This window comes from Phalaenopsis equestris, unplaced genomic scaffold, assembly GCF_001263595.1.
Source record: "Phalaenopsis equestris unplaced genomic scaffold, ASM126359v1 Scaffold235526, whole genome shotgun sequence".
Classification (NCBI taxonomy): Eukaryota; Viridiplantae; Streptophyta; class Magnoliopsida; order Asparagales; family Orchidaceae; genus Phalaenopsis; species Phalaenopsis equestris.
Window position 1 is genome coordinate 178236 of NW_018253393.1, and position 19342 is coordinate 197577.

General features: G+C 36.0%; 1 protein-coding gene across 3 annotated transcripts in view; it reads right to left on the reverse strand.

The window, feature by feature from the left end:
• Window positions 1-19342, reverse strand: part of LOC110039142 (embryogenesis-associated protein EMB8) — a 147206-nt gene that overhangs the window by 96244 nt on the left and 31620 nt on the right. The gene's annotated exons all lie outside the window — the stretch shown is intronic.

Genomic DNA, 19342 nt, shown 5'->3' on the forward strand with positions numbered 1-19342 from the left:
GCAAATATAAGTCCTAAATCTTAAATAATTTGCAGGATTGAAATATCAAATAAACATCATTTCAAAGACATAAAGCCGAACAATAGGATAGTTGGGACATCTCCGGGGTTTCTCCTGGATCTGTGATATCCCCTACTTTTCTTTCATTTGAATTCCTAAAATAATTGTTCCTATTTTGAGTCATTCCCATTTGATTTTCCCATGACCATATCTTAAGTGATTTCGATCATTTAAGATGTAATTAACTATAGGGGCTTGCCTCTATAGGGAACCAGGAACCCAGATAAAATAAACCCTATTTAATTTTTTTTATGTTAGATAGGGGAACTTGTTGGCCTTTTTATAAAAATATTTCGCAGATCAAAACGGATGTTACAAATTGTTTAGTCTAGATGATTAAATCCCTATTACAAGTGATATATTTATTCTTCGGGATAAATATGTTGCTTGTAGTATTGTATTAAATCATCTAAACTATTTAAAAGGTGAGACTCGTTTGGTCTCACTTATTTTAAAAATTAAAATGTTACATTTAAAAAATCAAAAAGCGTTATGTTTATATTTAAATTATTTTTAAAAGCACAAAATCATCACTCTTTTTCAAATCACGAAGGTTGGACAATAAAACGGCCGACAATGGCTAAGTTACAGGAGAATTTGTTGGGGGAGCTCCAAGAAGTGCGAAGAGCCTGAGGAAGAGATGAGCGACATGCGTGCTAACTTGGAGGAGATGCGTAATGATATTTCATTGTGCAAGAGATCACTAGCGACATCCACCAGCCATCCCACTTTTGAAGCCAAGAGGATTGAAGTTCCAAAACCTATGAGTTTTGGAGGGGAATAGAGCAATACTTTTGAGCAATGAGGATTGCCGATGAAGATGCAAAAATATAATTTGTCTCTCTTTATCTCTCGGACATTGCTATGCTTTGGTGGAGAAGAAGAAAATGAGATGTAGAGAAAGGTTTGTGCTCTATATCCATATCCATTTTCAATGACTTCAAGAGAGAGCTAAAGAGGCAGTTTTACCCCGAGAATGTTGAGGATGACACTCGAGCCCGGCTGCGAAGGCATATGCAAGAGGGTTTGATTCGGGACTACATTAAGGAGTTTACAAGCTTGGTTATTGAAATCCCCGATATGTCAGACAATGATGTTCTCTTCAACTTCATGGATGGGCTTTAACATTAGGCAAAAACCGAGCTTAGGAGGCGAAGAGTGTAAGATCTTGTCACTGCCATCGCAGTTGCTGAAAGCTTGGTTGATTATTCAATGGAATCTAGGAAGCCTGAAGCTAAGAAGAGTTATGATGTCAAAGGTGGGGATGACAAGGGCAAAAACAAGGATGAGAAACGTCGTGAATCAGCTCCAACAAAGGCAAGGGACAAGGGGAAGACCAACAACAAGCCATATCAAAATCGCTGTTTTCTTTGTGAAGGACCTCATTGGGGGCCCTCAACTCTCTTCTTGAAAGTCATAAGGAGGAAGAAGGAAGTGATAGGGAAAATGTCATGGAGGCACATGTGGGATCTCTTCAACTGCTTAACGGGATGCAAGCTCTAACAAAACCCCAAGGGAAGGGGTTACTCATTGTGGGGATAGCAATAGGAGGGAAGACCACCAGGGCAATGGTGGATACGGGTGCTTCCCACAACTTCATCTCCAGCGAGAAAACAAAAAAGTTGGGGTTGCGAATAACTAAAGGAGGCGGCTCCATCAAAGTCGTCAACTTAGCAAAGATGTGAATCGATAGAGTGGCCAAGGGAGTCAAGACCAGCATTGGGGCATGGTCAAGTACTCTAGAATTCTCTGTCATTTCTTTGGATGATTATAAAGTTATCCTATGAATGAAATTCTTGAAGCAAGCAAGAGCATTCCCAATGTCATTTGCTAATGGCATGTGCATCACTGAGGGGAGTCAAGCTTGCTCGGTACCAACAATAAGGATAAGCAAGTAAAGATCCAAATCACTATCAGTAAACCAGCTCAAGGATAAGTAAGCTCCCATAACACCAAGGAGAAACCAAAGTTTGTCAAATTTGGTGGAAAACCGAAGAGGCAGTTTCAAAGGTGCAGGGGAAGCCACAATAAGGGCATTGCGAGTTTAAGTGGGGGAGAGTGTCACGCTCCGCTATATTCTATATTCAAGAAGGCTATATTCAAGAAGTTGGCATTGGCAAACACGGGCGGAAGATTCTAGATAAAGCTGGAATGTAGCGAGTCATCCAGAGGGTTCTAAAAGATTCCATCCAATTCTAGAGAAATAAGAAAGAAATGCTCCAAGGAGAAATTCAGAAGAACCTAGAATGTTCTAAGGTTATGTGGTTAATAAGAGAAGAATGCAGAATTCTCTAGAAGCTATAATAATTTAATGTGTTCTAGAATATTCCATTAGGCTTGGATGGGGCTACAAATAGGAGTCTCTCCCCTCATTTTTAATCACCCAAGCATTAAATCAAAGCTTTCAAGTATTCAGTGTGAAGTGTTCCTTTTTCTCTACTCTTCTTCTTAAGAGTGTTTGGTGCTCAAAAGTCCAGCGTTGCAAGGTTTAGGCTAATTTAGTGCTAATAAAGAGCGCTAAAGCCGCACAGGTGACTTAAGGAAAGTTAGTCCGTGACAAATGACTCCAGAATGGTTTGTGGTTCTTTCCATTCAGTCCTCGAAACCTTACTTCCTGGGTGAATTTTCCATAATTTGTTTACATTGCATGAGTATTATAGATAGTTGTAACACATAATTTTGAGAAAACAATTAAAATTTTGACAATTTTAAAAAATATTTCAAATTTTGCATTCCCTAATATATGACCGAATCAATTTTATAAAATTTTACATGTCAAATCAAACAATTAGATATATAGCACAACACATGAATTGTATATGTATTGAAAAGGTACAGGAATATAAAATAAAAAATTCATTTAAACATAAATAACCATTTAATTAATCTCTAATCCCAGCATCATATCTAGCCGATCAATTGCCACAACCACATTGTAAGATAAAATCAACGGTTTGGGATTCATCGCACCATAAATAAATTCCTCTAGAGCCTTCACATTTGTCCATTAACACTCCCGATTCTTCGTTCCATTGTTTTGGTTAGGCCAGTGGAAACATCAAGATCGTGCAAAGGTAAGTTTTAATCAAAATTTTATACATAAATATAAATATATATTGAATAGCAAAATAATTAGGATTACATAAAGATAAACAACAAAAATTTAATACTAAAATAATATAAGATTAATAGTTAATTAAAATAATAAACAAATATTTTTTTAGTAATATGAATACCCATGTCTATTAAAGGCTTTAATTTTAGAAGAGTCAAAATCAAGAAAATCCAAGAACAACTAAATCAACATTGAGGTGAGTATCAATACTCTTATACTAGAGTAATATTTTAATTTTTATCGATCAAATACATTTATTGTTACTATTATATTTATAGCACTACATACCAATGAGTCAGGATTCTGTTGAATTTTATTCATATTAGTGGAGTAACATGTATATTCAGTATTATCATAGATATGGATTTGCGTGCAAGCATATTGATTGTTATATAAATAATAATGAAATGATCATTACTAGATAATGTTTGCTATAGAATGTTTGTTATAGTATGTTTGCATGTGCATTTTTACTATGATAGTCACAATTTTATCATACTAGCGGGAGAACACTATGGTACTTGTGCACGTAAATAGGAGAACAAATATTCATAATGAAGTACCTTAAATGACACAAGTTTGGATGATGTTGTTGTGACGGTTGCATACAGATTAAAAAGTTATTGATTGAAAATAATATAAAAAGAGATATAGTGAATGTTTAAAACCAACTTGAGTGATCATATAAAATAGAATAAACAACCAAATGCTCTTAATTTTTACAATGTATAATTGGCATGCATCTCCTTTTTTCATTTAATTATTATAGTTTAGCAGTATGAGTATTCACTAGCTTTGTTTAGATTACTGTTGTTTTAAACAAATACTTTAGCTTTAATTAAGAGATTAAAAAACGAGCGATAGAAAAAAACTTTATGATAGATGCAAACAACCAGTAACGAAATAAATTTAAGTGTACTACTTTAATTTAATTTCTTTAGTGGCTCTTTCTTTAATTAAATATTAGATATAGAAAATGAATATAGAAAATTTTAATGTTCGACCATCTATTCCCGTCTTGGTTAATTCCAAACTTCGGGTCGGGTCATAACAGAAGTCGTAATAGAGCAAAGTTTGGATTTATTAATGTAATCTTGATGAAAAGAGCCAATATGAAAATTACAAGGAAATTTTAATAATAATATTAATATTAATATTAAAGATTTAAATTAACACCAATTAAGTAATTATTTTAATTCAGGCAAATGGAAGCACCTGAGATTCAGAAAGAGAGGTGTGGTAGAAAATGAATTGTCACTTGTTAATGTTAATACGAATATTCTGACCCAGATGATGATGGTGATGAAAAGACTGATTCAGGAGTCCAAACTACAATCTAGTGTGGGTGAGCCAGTTGTTGTGGGTAAGTATTTGAAGATATTTCAATATCTATTCGAGGAAACTGAAGATTCAATTGAAGTAGAGAACTGGCTAATGAGAATAAAAAAGATATTAGATAGCATGCTTACCCAGATGAAAGAAGAGTGTTTGTTAGGTATGGCTCATATACCATATAAGGGACAAATGCTGGAGCGGAGCGGAGCAGAAGATTCTGTCCAAATCAGGGGAGTTTCCTTATGTGGGTTAGGGGTGAGTTACAGAGGTAATTTAGTAATTACATATTATACTCAAAGTTTCATTTTCTGCTCTTTTTAAGGTTATAAATAGGTCTGTTTGCACCCCTAGGTTAATTAGACTCTGTATCCTATACTTTTTTTTCTGGATTAGTGGAAAAGTTGTTGCTCTGCTCCCGAGGACGTAGACATCTTTGTCGAACCTCATTAAATCTCTTTGTGTTCTTCTGGATTTATGTCGATTCATGTTTTTCTTCGCCCTAATTTCTCAATAAGTGGTATCAAAACCAGGTTCTAGGGCAGGGAAGAAAAATTTCAGTGGCGCAAGAAGAAGAAGATTTGGCAGAGGAGGATTCTGCGATTAGGAAGGTCGACTCGGCGATTTGCGCATTGAGTGTTCGGCGCAAGCCTTGCGAATCGGAGTTCGCGCAACCAGGCGAGAAGGCAGCGACAAAAAGGTTCACAGAGGAGCGAAGGTTCGCAGAGAAGGGTTTTCAGCGGCACTTTTGTAAATTCTTCGGCGGCTTGGATCGCGACCCGAATTCGGCGAGGCTTCGGCGAAGGATCTGCGAGCTTCTCGATTTGGACGTTCGCGACCAGACCTCGCGACAGAAGAAAATCGCGATTGGAAGGGAATCGAAAGGAATTTTCCAGCGGCTGCGGAGAAGGAAATTGGAACTTCTGATTTTATTCCTATGCGGGAGATGGAGAAGAAAATTTGAAAGAAATTAAGTTTCGATTTTATTCCTTCGGCTGCAGGGGAAAAATATGGAACGCGCGGAGGCTGAAGAAAAGAAAGTTTTTGCAATTCAGTTAATTAAAGAAAATATTTTAATTAAGAGAGACTTAATTAAGGAAGCTTAACTAAGAAAATATTTCAATCTTTTCATTTCAACAAAAATTGTTACTTTTCTAAGAAAAATAACTTAATAACGGAAATTTATTCAATTCTTTTTTTGAGAAAGATTCTCAGTAAGTAATTGCTGAATAATTTGTTGAGAAATCAATTTCAAATGACAATTTCTGGTGCAAAATTCGAGGTGGTGAAGTTCGATGAAACTGGTAACTTCGGATTGAGGCAAACAAGAGTAAAAGATCTATTGGCTCAACAGAGAATCTTGAAAGCTTTGCGCGCAGCAAAACCAGATGACATGGAGGATGAAAATTGAGAAGAATTATAACAATAAGTGACAGCAACTATACATCTATGTATGGCAGATGAGGTTATGTATCACGTAATGAATTTAAAATCTCTATGGGAGGTATGGAAGAAATTGAAAACTCAGTTTATGGCTAAATCTCTGACGAATAAATTGTATCTGAAGCAAAAGTTGTATGGGCTGAAGATGCAAGAAGGTTCTGATCTGGCGCAGCATGTTTAATGGTTTCAATCAAATAATCACAGATTTATCACGGCTTGATGTGACTATCAAGAAAGAAGACTGAGCAATGATTTTGTTGTGTTCACTGTCTTCTTCATATGAACATCTGGTGACTACTCTTACATATGGTAAAGAAACTACAAAGTTGATGAGATCACTGCAGCATTATTGGCTCATAACCAGCGGAAGCATAATGCATGGGAAAGCTCTCATGGCGACAGTTTATATGTTAAGGGTAAGGAGAATCGTGGAAAGAAGAAAAAGGAGGGTTCTAGAAGGCGAAATTTCAAATCGAAGTCTAAATGCAAAAAGACAATTCATTGCTACAATTGCAAGGAGCTAGGTCAAATGAAGAGAGATTGTCCAAAGCTCAAGAACAAACTGGGAAAAAAAGTGATGGATCATCGAAGTCTGTAAATGTGGTGCAGAGTGACAATTCAGATTGCAGTGATGGTGATATGCTTTCAGTTTCATTAACTCAGTTCACAGATGCATGGATTCTTGATTCATGATGCTCTTATCACATAACACCAAACAGGGAGTGGTTTACTTCATACAGATAAAATAATTCTGGTTCAGTTTATCTAGATGATGATAGATGCTGCAATATTGTTGTTATTGAAGAAATCAGAATTAAATATATGATGACACAGTTAAAACATTATATGATGTCAGGCATATTCCAGATCTGAAGAAAATTTGATTTTCTTAAGCACTTTACATATAAATGGTTTCATTCTTAAAGCATATGAGGATGGGGAAACCATCAGAATTGTTAAGAGTGCACTGACTGTGATGAAAGAAAAGTTAACTGCAGCTAATATCTACAAACTGTTGGGAGTACGGTTGTAGGTGGAGTTCATTCTGTGGAGTCAGATGATGACAGTACAAAACTATGGCACATGCGTCTGGGTCATCTCAGTGAGTGTGGGATGGTGGAATTATTTAGAAGAAATTTGTTGCATGGTGTTAAAAGCTGCAAGCTCGATCTTTGTAAATTTTGTGTTCTTGAAAAACAGACTAGAGTCAGTTTTATGACTACAAAACATAAACTGAAGGAATTTTTGATTATGTGCATTCTGATATATAGGGCCCTACCAGGGAATCGTCATTGGGAGGATCTCAGTATTTTGTTACCTTTATTGATGATTTCTCAAGGAAAGTTTGGGTGTATTTCGGTGTAAGGAAAGTTTGGGTGTATTTCTTGAATCAGATATCTGAAGTCTTCTCTAAATTCAAGATGTGGAAAGCTGAGGTGGAAAACCAAACTAGCATAAAGATCAAGTATTTGAGGTCCGAAGAGTACACAGATTCGCAGTTTCAGAAGTTCTGTGAGAAACATGGGATTTAGAGGCATTTTTCAGTGTGGAAGACACCACAGCAGAATGGTGTGACAGAAAGGATGAATAGGTCCTTAACTGAAAGGGCAAGAAGTTTGAGACTGAATGCAGGGCTTCCTAAGAGTTTTTGGGCAGAGGCTTTGAATATGGCATGTTATCTCATCAATAGATCACCTCGAGCATCGTTGGTTGGCAAGATCACAGAATATGTATGGACAAGTAATCTAGTTAATTTCGATCATTTACGGATTTTTGGTTGTCCAACTTATGTGCATATTCCTGGAGATGAAAGATCAAAACTTGATGCAAAATCAAAGAAGTGCATCTTTCTAGCTACAAGAAAGGCGTGAAAGGATACAGGTTTTGGGATCTGATTGCAAAGAAGATGGTGATCAGCAAAGATGCAGTTTTTGATGAACAATCCATATTGCAGTAGAATCAAGACAATGTGTCAACGAACAGTTCCAGTTCAGATGCAGTGCAGATGGATTTAGAACAACAATAAAAAACAACTGAGAGAGTTGAAGGTTCAAATCCAAAACCTGGTAATTTCATTCCAGATGATCTGCAGAATTATAATCTAGTCAGAGACATGCAAAGACGCATCAATATAAGGCCTCCTAGCAGATTGGGTTATAAAGACTTGGTCTCTTGTGTACTTCTCATCCGCAGCGATGATCTAGTCACTTTTCAAGAGGCTATCACTAAACATGAGGAAGAGAAATTGATGGGTGCAATGATTGAGGAAAAGTCTTAGCAGAAAAATCACACATGGGAGCTAGTTCAGCTTCTTGAGAGAAAGAATGTCATTGGGTGCAAGTGGGTGTACAAAAGGAAACCAGCAGTATCAGAAAAAGAAGAGGAAAAGTTCAACGCTCGACTGGTAGTAAAGAAGTTTTCACAGCAGAAAGAGATAGCTTATGATGAAATTTTTTCTCCTGTGGTCAGACATACTTCAATCAAGGCAGTGCTTACATTAGTAGTCATTTGGGATTTATATGTGGAGCAAATGGATGTTAAAACTATTTTCTTGCATGATGATCTGGAGGAGCAGATTTACATGGAGCAGCCAGAAGGGTTCACTCAACCTGGACATAAGCATTTGCTTAGCAGGTTAAAGAAATCGTTGTATGGGTTGAAACAGTCTCCAAGACAATGGTACAAGCGGTTCGACTCCTACATGATTTAGATTGGCAACAAGAGATGTGAGTATGATTGTTGTGTTAATGTGAAGAGCCTTGATGATCGTTCTATTATTTTCCTGTTACTATATGTTAATAATATACTGATTACTGCAAAGAATATGAATGATGTCCGTGGTTTGAAAGATTTATTGAGTCAGGAATTTGACATGAAAGACTTAGGTCCTACGAAGAAGATTCTTGGAATGGAGATTCATTGAGATAGAGGCTCAAGACGATTATGTTTATCTCAACATGACTATGTTGAGAAAGTGTTGGACAGGTTTGAGATGATCAAAACAAAGTCTGTAAGCACTCCTTTGGCAAATCATTTTAAGTTTTCTTCAGAACAGTATCCTAAGACCGATAACGAAATCGAAGACATGGCAAAGGTTTCATATGTCAGTGCAGTTGGCTACTTGATGTATGCAATGATATGTACTTGTCCTGATTTGGCTCATGTTGTTAGTCAAGTCTGCAAATACATGTCTAAACTAGGAAGGCGACATTGGGAAGCAGTCAAATGAATTTTCAGGTATCTAAAGGGTACTGTAGGACATGGAATTATTTTTGGCTGTCAGCAGGATGATCCTTCAATTGTAGGGTACGTTGATTCAGACTATGCAAGTGATTTAGATGGCAGAAGGTCTACAAATGGGTATGTGTTTACTCTTGGTGGAGGGCCTATATAATAAAAATCAACAATTCAGTCTATTGTGGCATTATCAACAACCGAAGTTGAGTACATGCAGTATCTGAAGCTACAAAAGAAGTCTTATGGTTTGTTGGGCTAGTAAAGGAACTGGGTCTTAAGCAAGGTGGAGTTCAGTTGCATTGTGACAGTCAGAGTGTTATTTATCTGGTTAAGAACCAGGTGTACCATGCGAGAACCAAGCACATTGATGTCAGGTATCACAAGATTAGAGAATTGATTGCTTCTGGTGAGATACTGTTACAGAAGGTTCATACTGATGAAAATGCAGCTGATATGTTGACCAAGTCAGTTACTATCAACAAGTTCTTGCATTGCTTGCACTTGTTGAATGCAATTGCTAGAGAAGCATGGCTAGAGAAGCATGGTGGCCCAACCCATTTCTAGTATGTAAAAAACTTCATGATGTATTTCTCCTAAGGAACTGGATATTCGCAAAGGTGGAGATTTGTTAGGTATGGCTCATATATCATATAAGGGACAAATGCTGGAGCGGAGCGGAAGATTCTGTCCAAATCAGGGAAGTTTCCTTGGAAGTTTCCTTATGTGAGTTATGTGAGTTGGGGGTGAGGTACATGGGTAATTTGGTAATTACATATTATACTCAAGATTTCTTTTTCTGCTCTTTCTAAGGTTATAAATAGGTTTGTTTGCAACCTTAGGTTAATTGGATTTTGTATCCTGTACTCTTTTTCTGGATTAGTGGAAAAGTTGGCGCTCTGCTCCCGAGGATGTAGACATCTTTGCTGAACCTCGTAAATCTCTTTGTGCTCTTCTGGATTTGTATCGATTCTTATTTTTTTTCACCCTAATTTCTCAACAATCATAATGGTTGTCAGCTTCTTTGGTGTTGGACGGAGAGATCGAAAGGAGATGGCATGAGCAGCATCTGGATAGGTTATGGGACATAGCCAATATGATGATAAGGAAGAGTTCGTGAAGCTTTTCAAAGAGTGGTTTGTTTCCCTATTCCCTCGAAGACATGTGACAAATTATTCAAGTTGGTTCAGAAAAAAAAAGAATCATGCAGAATGAAGTAAAATTCACTACACTGTCAAGGTACGCCCCATAGTAAATAGCTACTGCAGCAGTAAAATACTACAGATTCATTTTGAGATTAAAGGAATTGATCAGACAATAGTCGGTGCCTCTGAGGATGGATAACTATTCAATGTTAGCAAAGCGGGCTAAACAATTAGAGATTGATTTCCAGGTTATTCAAAAGTTTTGATAAAGTAGAGCATGTGTATCAATCAGGACTATTCAATGTGAAGAAACCCAAATTCAATTCAGATAGATTCAACGGTGACACCTCTTGTAGTACCGTAATCACTTGTGTCAAATGTGGAAAATAACATAAAGGTGAATGTTTGATGGACTCTCACACATGTTATTCATGTGGTCAACCTGGTCATATAGCTATATATTGCCCTTCTCTTTGCCAAAAAACCTCAGAGGAATAGAAATCGCTTGGAGCATCTTCACAAAAGACTACAAGTGGGCAGAGAATGATAGAGTCTATAGCTTTAGCTCCCATCCAAGGTCAATCCAGATAGCAGTTCCATCTCAAGTTTATTTCCTTACTAATAGAGATCTTGAAGAACCTACTGATGATGCTAATATTGATGTTGTTAACGATTGATGAGTGTTGTGTTTTATAACATGTTATTAGAGTGCCATTCTAATGTATGTCTTTATCGAAAGATGTGTGTTGTTGTTGTGATGTTTCCTTGCTGCAGGTGTGCTGTTACCCTGTGTCAGTTGAAGGGTGAAGTTCAGTTGAGCTATCTTATATCAAACCTTTGTTTTATTGTATTCATGTTTCATCTTGTTGAATGAGATTCAACTTTTTAAATGAGATTTAAGGATAATGTAAGTCTTACCTGCTTAATAAGAAGTGATTTGAGGCCTGAAGTGGATTATGCAAATTTCAATTATGAAATTTTTTGGACGGGTGATTGAAATAACTAGTTAAAAATAAATTAATAAATAATAATGTGAATAATTGAAAAGGAGCATCATTTTCATAGGACCAAACAACTGTTCATAAGGGAACTGTTTAGTATTTACTCTCGTTCAAATCAGTGAAAGGAAGAAACCAAGAGTGAGTGCGAGAGACTGAGTGAGGGTGAGTCAGAAGAAAGATGTTACTCTGTGAAAAAGACGAAGAGGGGAAAGGGTGGATCGCACACATTGAAGATGTCGTGCGGGTATCCTGTGCAAGAAAGAAAAAAGGAGAGTTTGTGCCTTAATTGAATGAGAGAAGAAGAATCGAACGGCTCCTCTATGAAAGAAAGGAGAAGGGCGGAGGATGTGCTGGAGTCCCGTGCGTAAGAAGGGACATGCCTTAAGTGTCCAAACCTAGTCGAGCCAAAATACGAGGAAGGAGGCACGCCTGTGCTAGTTTGAGAAAAAAGGAATTGTCGTAAGAACCGAAAGTCTGGGGAATTGGCGAGTGAGAAAAAGATTATGATTGAGGTCGAAGGAAGAGACTTCATCGAGCAGGCGAGGGCCGCGGCAATGGCGTGTGAAAGTTGGAACCGAGTTATGTGCATGAAGGAAGAAAGGGGTAGAAGTGTGGTCTTTACGGATTCGAGCTTTGAACAAAAGAAGAGAAGAATAGGCGAATTAAGAAAAATTTCGTGTGGCAGTCTAGCCGGACCAAGTAGCGGAAGGAAAAATTTAAGCCAAGTGTTTGTTTATATGAGTTATTTTTATATTTAAAATTAATTTATACTAAGAAATTAATAAAAGATTATGTAAATTAATGTCATGAGACTTAAAAAAAGGCTTAGGTTGCAGGTTTAAGCGGAAAGATGTGAGTCAGAGTTTTAGCTAAGTCGGTGGAAAATCTAAATCCAATTAATGTAAGTTTTAAGTAAAATTTTATATATAAATATAAATATGTATTGAAAAGTAAAATAATTAGGATTACATAAACTAAAACAATAAAAATTTCATACTTAAATAATAAAAAATTAATAGCTACTTAAAATAACAATAAAATAATTTTTTAGTAATATGAATACCCATATTTTTTTGTTGGCTTTAATTTTAGAAGAATCGAGGTCAAGTAAATCGAAGAACAAATAAATCAACATCGAGCTGAGTACTCATATTCTTATACTATAGTGATAATTTACTTCTTTTTATCAAATACACTTATTTTTACTGTTATATTTATCGCAATGCATACCACTGAGATATGGGTTCGAGTGCAATTATATTGACTGTTATATAAATGATAATGAATAGCTCATTAGTATATAAGGTTTGCTATAATGTGTTTGCATGTACATACTTTGCTATGATGGAGTCATCATTTTATGGTACTAGCAATGGAACGCTAAGGTACTCGTACACGTAAATGAAAAAAAAAATATTTATAATAAAGTACCTTAAATTATAAAAAGATATTGATATGTAAATGATATAGTAAGACATCGTAGATGTTTAAAATCACTTTGTGTTCATATTTGATAGTATAAACCGTCAAATGCTCTTATATTGACATGCATTTTATCTTCTTTTTTATTGAATTACTATAGTTTATAAGTATGAGTAATCACTAATTTTATTTAGCATACAGTTATTTTAAACTAACATTTTAAGATTAATTAAGTGATTAAAAGATAAGTGATAGAAGAAAAAATATTTATAAAAGATGACAACCAATAACAAAGTAAATTTAATGGTATTGCTTTAATTTAATTTTTTTGTGCACCTTTCTTTAATTACATATTAGTTATAAAAAATGAATATAGAAAAGCTAAATTTCTACCATCTAACCAACTGTTCCAATCTTGATTAATTCCAAGTCTGAGCCAAGTCTTAACAGCAACAGACCAAGTAGTCAGGTCTGCGGTTATTCAGGTTTTGCCTTGTATGGTTTTGGAGGTCGCATATTCTTTTGGATATGTACTTTTATTATGTGAGATTTAGCCGCTCTATATATATGTTTTTGTGATGTGATTTTTACATGATTCTAAGTATATGAGAATAGGTATGCATTATGAATGAAAATAGATTATAAATATTTGTGATGATTTAAGCTAATTATTACCCACTGAGTTCTAATAGACGCAAGTCTGAATAGGGGTGAGTGAGAATTTTGTTTTTTTGAGTCGTCTGCCTCTGTGGCATCACGATTGATCCTAAAGGGGGTTAATTGGGGTGTAACAATAGGGAACTGAAATATAGAAAGAGAATAGTCTATATGAATAAGAAAATACTTTGGATAAGCAGATCATTTACTAATGGTAATCAATTCCTCGATTAAGTGCAATTTAAAAAATTGTGAGGTTCTTTCCATAAAAGTATAAGGCTTACTTGTCAATGACTTGTGCCTCTTTTTTTTGCTAACTTCTCTTCATGATATAGTTTTTTTGCCTTATTTATTGGAAGTAAGATTTATTTTTTGCATGCAACCATTCAATGGCCTTCTTTCTTTTCTATAAAATTTCAAGAAAACCTGAGTTTCATGGTCCATAAGTTTTTCTCATTAATTTATAATAATAGGCAAAAGGCTCATTCATCAAAATTGGATTTTAACATTTTCAATGCCATTGAAAAAAGAAAATAGTTGTTTTATGATTAATAGTTTTCTTTTTTTTTAAAAAATATATTATATCAATTGCGTTGGTTAGTTCCATCTTAATCTAAAAGGTATTTGTTTTAGAAATCCAATTTTAAAAGATCTATGACAATAATGTAATACAAATAAAAAAATTTATGCAAGATTATAGATTATTTCAACAAGAACATCATGAAATCAAAGAATAATTTCTCCACAATTATTTACAGGTTTATTTCTAGGGTTGGGTGGAGCTCCATCATGATTTTTTTTTTTAATTTTGATATTTTAGAAATATTGATGCATTGCGTGTAAAGAGAAAATACTATAACGAACAAAAGAACAGCTTCAAATCATATTACCCCAGGATTCAATTTCAAATCAAGTATGACATGAAATTCTAAGAGCAATAGTCTTGCATATTAGTGAATTCTACCACTTTCATCCTCTCTCCCTTCTACTTGTTTTTCATTACTGGTTGAGAAAAAGATTGAATTTTGTTATCTTTCTATGGAATAAGAAGAAGTGAAAGTCTCCAAATATTGAAAAAGAAAAAGTGAAATTCTCCAAATATATTCAATTTTCGTTTGTGAAATATATTCAACTTTCTTTAGTGTTATATGTTCGAACTGTGCTACTAAATTTTATTTTAACTCTTGTGAATTTAAGGTGATGAATTGAGAGAAGGTGATTGGCAAGTATTGAATTGCATCAAGGTCTATACTTGCTCAAGAAGAGAAATTCTCTTACACATAAATATTTTCTCCACCATTGTCTACTCATATTCCTGAGTCTGTTGTGCCTATCTGTTAAAAGTCAAGTTTTATTATGGGATTGCCATGTGGGTCATCTCATTTTTTATTATATTACAAAGTAATATCACATCACCTTATTAACAAAAAGCTAGAGTTTTAACAGTGTAAAACATATCAATTGGCTATTCTCGTCATGTATATCATCTCTTTCAGTACAAACCCTTCCATCCTTTTTTTATCATCCACGATGACATTTGAGGACCATCAAAATTAAAAATCATCAATGGAGCTAGATGGTTTGTCTCCTTCAATGATTATCGCACAAGAATCAATTGGATATTTCTCATGAACTTTCAGTCCTTTGATGACATGATTTTCAATCAATTTTAATGAAAAATTAAAATTATCAAAATTAAAAATGCAAAAGAATACTTCAACTAGATCATTAGAACCTACCTTACAAAGAACGATATTATTCATGTGATTTCCTATGTTGAGATTTCACAACATGGGATAGCTGAGAGGATGAATATACATCTCCTCAAGGTATCTAGGTCTATAAAACTCTCATACTGTCCCAAAACCTTTTTGTGGAGATGCAGTACTCACGGCCACCAACCTCCTTAATAGAATGTCTAGCGAGGTCGTTGGATACAAAGCTCCTCTCCATATTTAAATGAAAGAATACCCTCATGTTAGAGCATTCTCATCCAATATTACATTAAAAATATTTGGACATCTCATTTGTTTACATTCACCGCCCATACCACACAATATTTGACCCAAAAGTTCTTTTCAAGATGGAAGGGTTCAATTAGGTAGGCATTAGTGTCACTTGGGATTGAATACTATTCAGTGCTAGTGGAGAGGGTTAGCTAGGTGGAAATTAATGGTAAAAATCATAAGTAGAGAAGAATTGATATTTGGTTTAAAACAAGGTGTAGACACAGTGAAGAAAAAGATTTAAGGTAATTAAAATTAAAGTTTTAAGTTTATTAATTTAAATTTTGATGTCAATATTAATAATTAATATGATCTAATACAATAATTAACATTAATATTAGATCATATTAATTATTAGCATGAATCGAGATTTAAGATTAATTGATTCAAAATATAAAAATTGAAATGTTTGATTTCAAGATACAAAAATTGTAATATTTGATTTTAAGTAATACTGAGGTGAGATGCATGATTTCATTTATGCTATGTTCCAATAAAATTAGGATTATAACAAATTCTTCATATAGTTAGATAAGAAAATATGCATGTTAAATAATTATATAATGAATTTTCTATAAACTTATTAGATTAGTGAATGTCATTTCAATTATAATATATGTGTGTATATAGATTATTACATGATATGTAAATTCTAGTATATGTACAGATATCAGTTTATTTTATGACCTGTAAATTTAGGAAGAGCACAACAATTCATTAGTTGATAAATATACAATGTCTCATAAGAGAAAAATGTATGTTATAAAGATGAAAGTGTATATATAAATGTTTTTTTATGTATGCTAAGAGGAGTTCAACCCATTATGATATAGGCAGGGGGCATCAATGTACCATGAACGTAAATATTTTTCATACCATCCCAGACAATTATGATATTTAGATCGCTAACAGATATGCCGACAAGAGAGTTAACCAGGAGCGAGTAGACACATTTTCACCTCAGACAATCGTGTAATTTAGATCACGAACTGTAGTGTCGACAGAATAGTATCGATCAGGGGTGTCTTATGTAATGTTCTGACGATGCTCCTAAGATGGATGTGAAAATTTCAAGTATGAAGTATAATAAAGCTAAAAGATTAAACCTTGAAGAGTAGATTTAAAGTAAATATGAAGTTTAAGTTATTCTAATTGACTAAATATATGGACACATACATTAAATTATTATACAATTTTTTATCGTCAAATATGAAAGATCTGCTTGTCTATTTAATTCTTTTAATTGGATTACTGTAATTAGAAGTGTGATTGCTCCACTGAATTATCCTATAAAATTTCTTATATTGACTTAATATTTTTTAACTTTTAAGCTTTTAAATAAGATGAATACTATATGAACTAATTTGTATAAAATGCGAGATCAGCAATCAGGGATCACAAGTATGAGCAACCCAAAAAAGACTTATGTAAAGCAAGCCTAGCACAAAAATGGGTACTTTGTTATAATTTCTATTAGCAAAAAGGAAAAGCATATGTTTAAAGCTATTCAAGAAAGCAAAATCAAAATTCGAGTCCCATTGAAGCTTCCACCGTGAGTTGTATGTACCTTGACTAAGCCAATTGATCACAATAGCATTGCCCCCCTTCAATCATCAATCCTTGGCATTCCGCCATTCAAGGTTAAATATTAGACTTTAGAAGGCGCACGGCATTACACTCAAGTAGAGAGTTGTCCCAATGTTGTAATTGGTGGCCCGTAGCTAAGAGAAGATTCCCACCATCATCACGCATAACAATGCTCATGCCCGCTTAGTTATTAAGAAGAAGAGCTCAATCAATATTAACTAATCAAACCTGGAGGGAGGTACCATTGGGAAAAAGAGAACAGCCCCTCTAATCGAGAATTACCCCGTTGCTCCGGGATTAGATGAGTCGCCGTATTGATAAGCGAAGAGAGAATCGTGGCCACCAAAATCATTGGAGTTCCATGAGGTCCATTGTGTTTCTAGGCATTATGTGCCCGTCTGCTTTTGTAAATAGTATGGCAGTAAATCTTACCCAAAGGAAGACTAGTTGTAATTGTTCGAGATCAGTAAGGACCTCCTCTTTGGAGCAGAATTCCAGGATCATTAGCCCCTATTTTTGCAAGTTACCAATAATTTCCCATAGGACTTTACAAGTAGCCATAACGTGTGAGTGGTCTTCAATCTCCTCGCATCCCCAAGGGCATAAAGGATCATCCTCTAGCAAGAAGCCGACTGTTCGTAGTTAAAGCATTGTGGAGCAGATGCCACCAAAAAATCTGCTCCCGACGGTGGAGCTTAAACTTCTTTATCCAATTACACTGTGTTTTGTGCTCCTGAAACAGCTTGCCATAAGCCAAGGCTGTTATGGTCTTATCCAAGAGGGCCGGAAAAAGCTCAATTTGGTCTCCGTGGGAGGCTGCTACATGCGAAAAATTGTGTCGAGCTGAGCATGGCCAAAGCATTCCTCCATCCGTTCGGAAATCAGCCTTCCACTGTCAAGAACATCCGCCACCAGAGGGTTTTCATCCATGTTAACATTGATGTAAGCAGCCCATCATGAGATGGCCAAATCAAAAATCGAGGTGCAGTAAAGTATGCTGATTCGTGTGCCATCTCCCACAGCCCATCTAGTAATGGTTTGAAGGCTTTGAGCCCCACCAACCCAAATTTTCCAAGCTATAGAATTAGTCTGTTTCCCCCTGGTGGCCCATGGTTTGACCCCATAGTTTTCGGCAATGCATTTATAAGGCAGCAGCTAGGGAGAATTAACAAACTGTCATGCCAATCATGCACGGAAGGAGGCCTTCCAAAGAACAAAAGCATGGAATCCCATGCCCCCAGCAGTTTTTCGGTTTGCACAATTTGCCCCAGGAAATGTAGTGGACACCTTTATGGTTACGGTACGGTCCGTATTCCATAAGAAGTTTCTGCAGAGTCACTCCAGCTCATTGCAAATGCTCCTGGGCAGCTTGGTATGGGAGAGGAGGAAGGTGGGCAAGTCGAGAAGAGATGAATTGACGAGCTTAATTCAGCCCGCTACTGATAGATGGCAGTTTCCCTTTCCTCAGAGTTTATGGACAATATTTTGAAGAATTTTGGTAAAGTCCGGTTTTATTAGCTGTCGCATTGGGAGTTTAATAGCCAAGTATTCCAGCTCGTCAACCTCTTTGAAATCCAGCTTCCGAGCTATTTGGTTTTTTTTTCCAATTCAAACCTTCTAGCTATTGATGAGGGTGACAGCTATTATGGGCGGTTAGAACGGCGGGGCAGTAGTAATAGCAGATGGTAGTTCTGGCTGAGAAGGATTGAACAGAAATGGACGGCGAGGCCTTTCTGTCCTGGTGGCAGGAGCATGCAGGGAAGGGACTGGGGGTCGGCTGGAAGGCAGGGAAAGGAGGGTATGACACCAACTGGCTGTTTTCTGGGGGAAGGCGATGAGGATACAGTGAACTGAATGCAGGGACGGCAATGTAGAAAGGTGTGGGAAAGGATAAGAGTGGCTGGAAAGGCTGTGGTGCCAGAAACAGCAAGGGGGAGAGCTGGCGGCTGGTTTGGCAGGAAGACAGCAAGGATTAGGGGAGGGATGGTGGCTGGAAAGAGGAAAACTGCAAGAAAATGCAGCTCTCTTAGGCAGTTATAGCAAAGGAAGGGGAGGCCAGGAGCGATGTGGGAAGAATGCGGAAATGGATAAGGAAGATGATCACCATCTCAGGAGCGAGATAAAGCTGGAGCACCAGTCTAACCCTCAGATACATCCAAAGACGGGAAATGAAGACACTGGTGGCTATCTCGGACAAACCCACGCAAAAACCTTGCCCTAATATATCAAAAAAGAAAATATAAAATAATAGGATAAATAGGAGTAGGCCTAAGGGACCGGCCAACACACCACCTCACCCAGGACAGGTTTCGTCCAAGCAAGCATGCGTAGCGCCTGCTC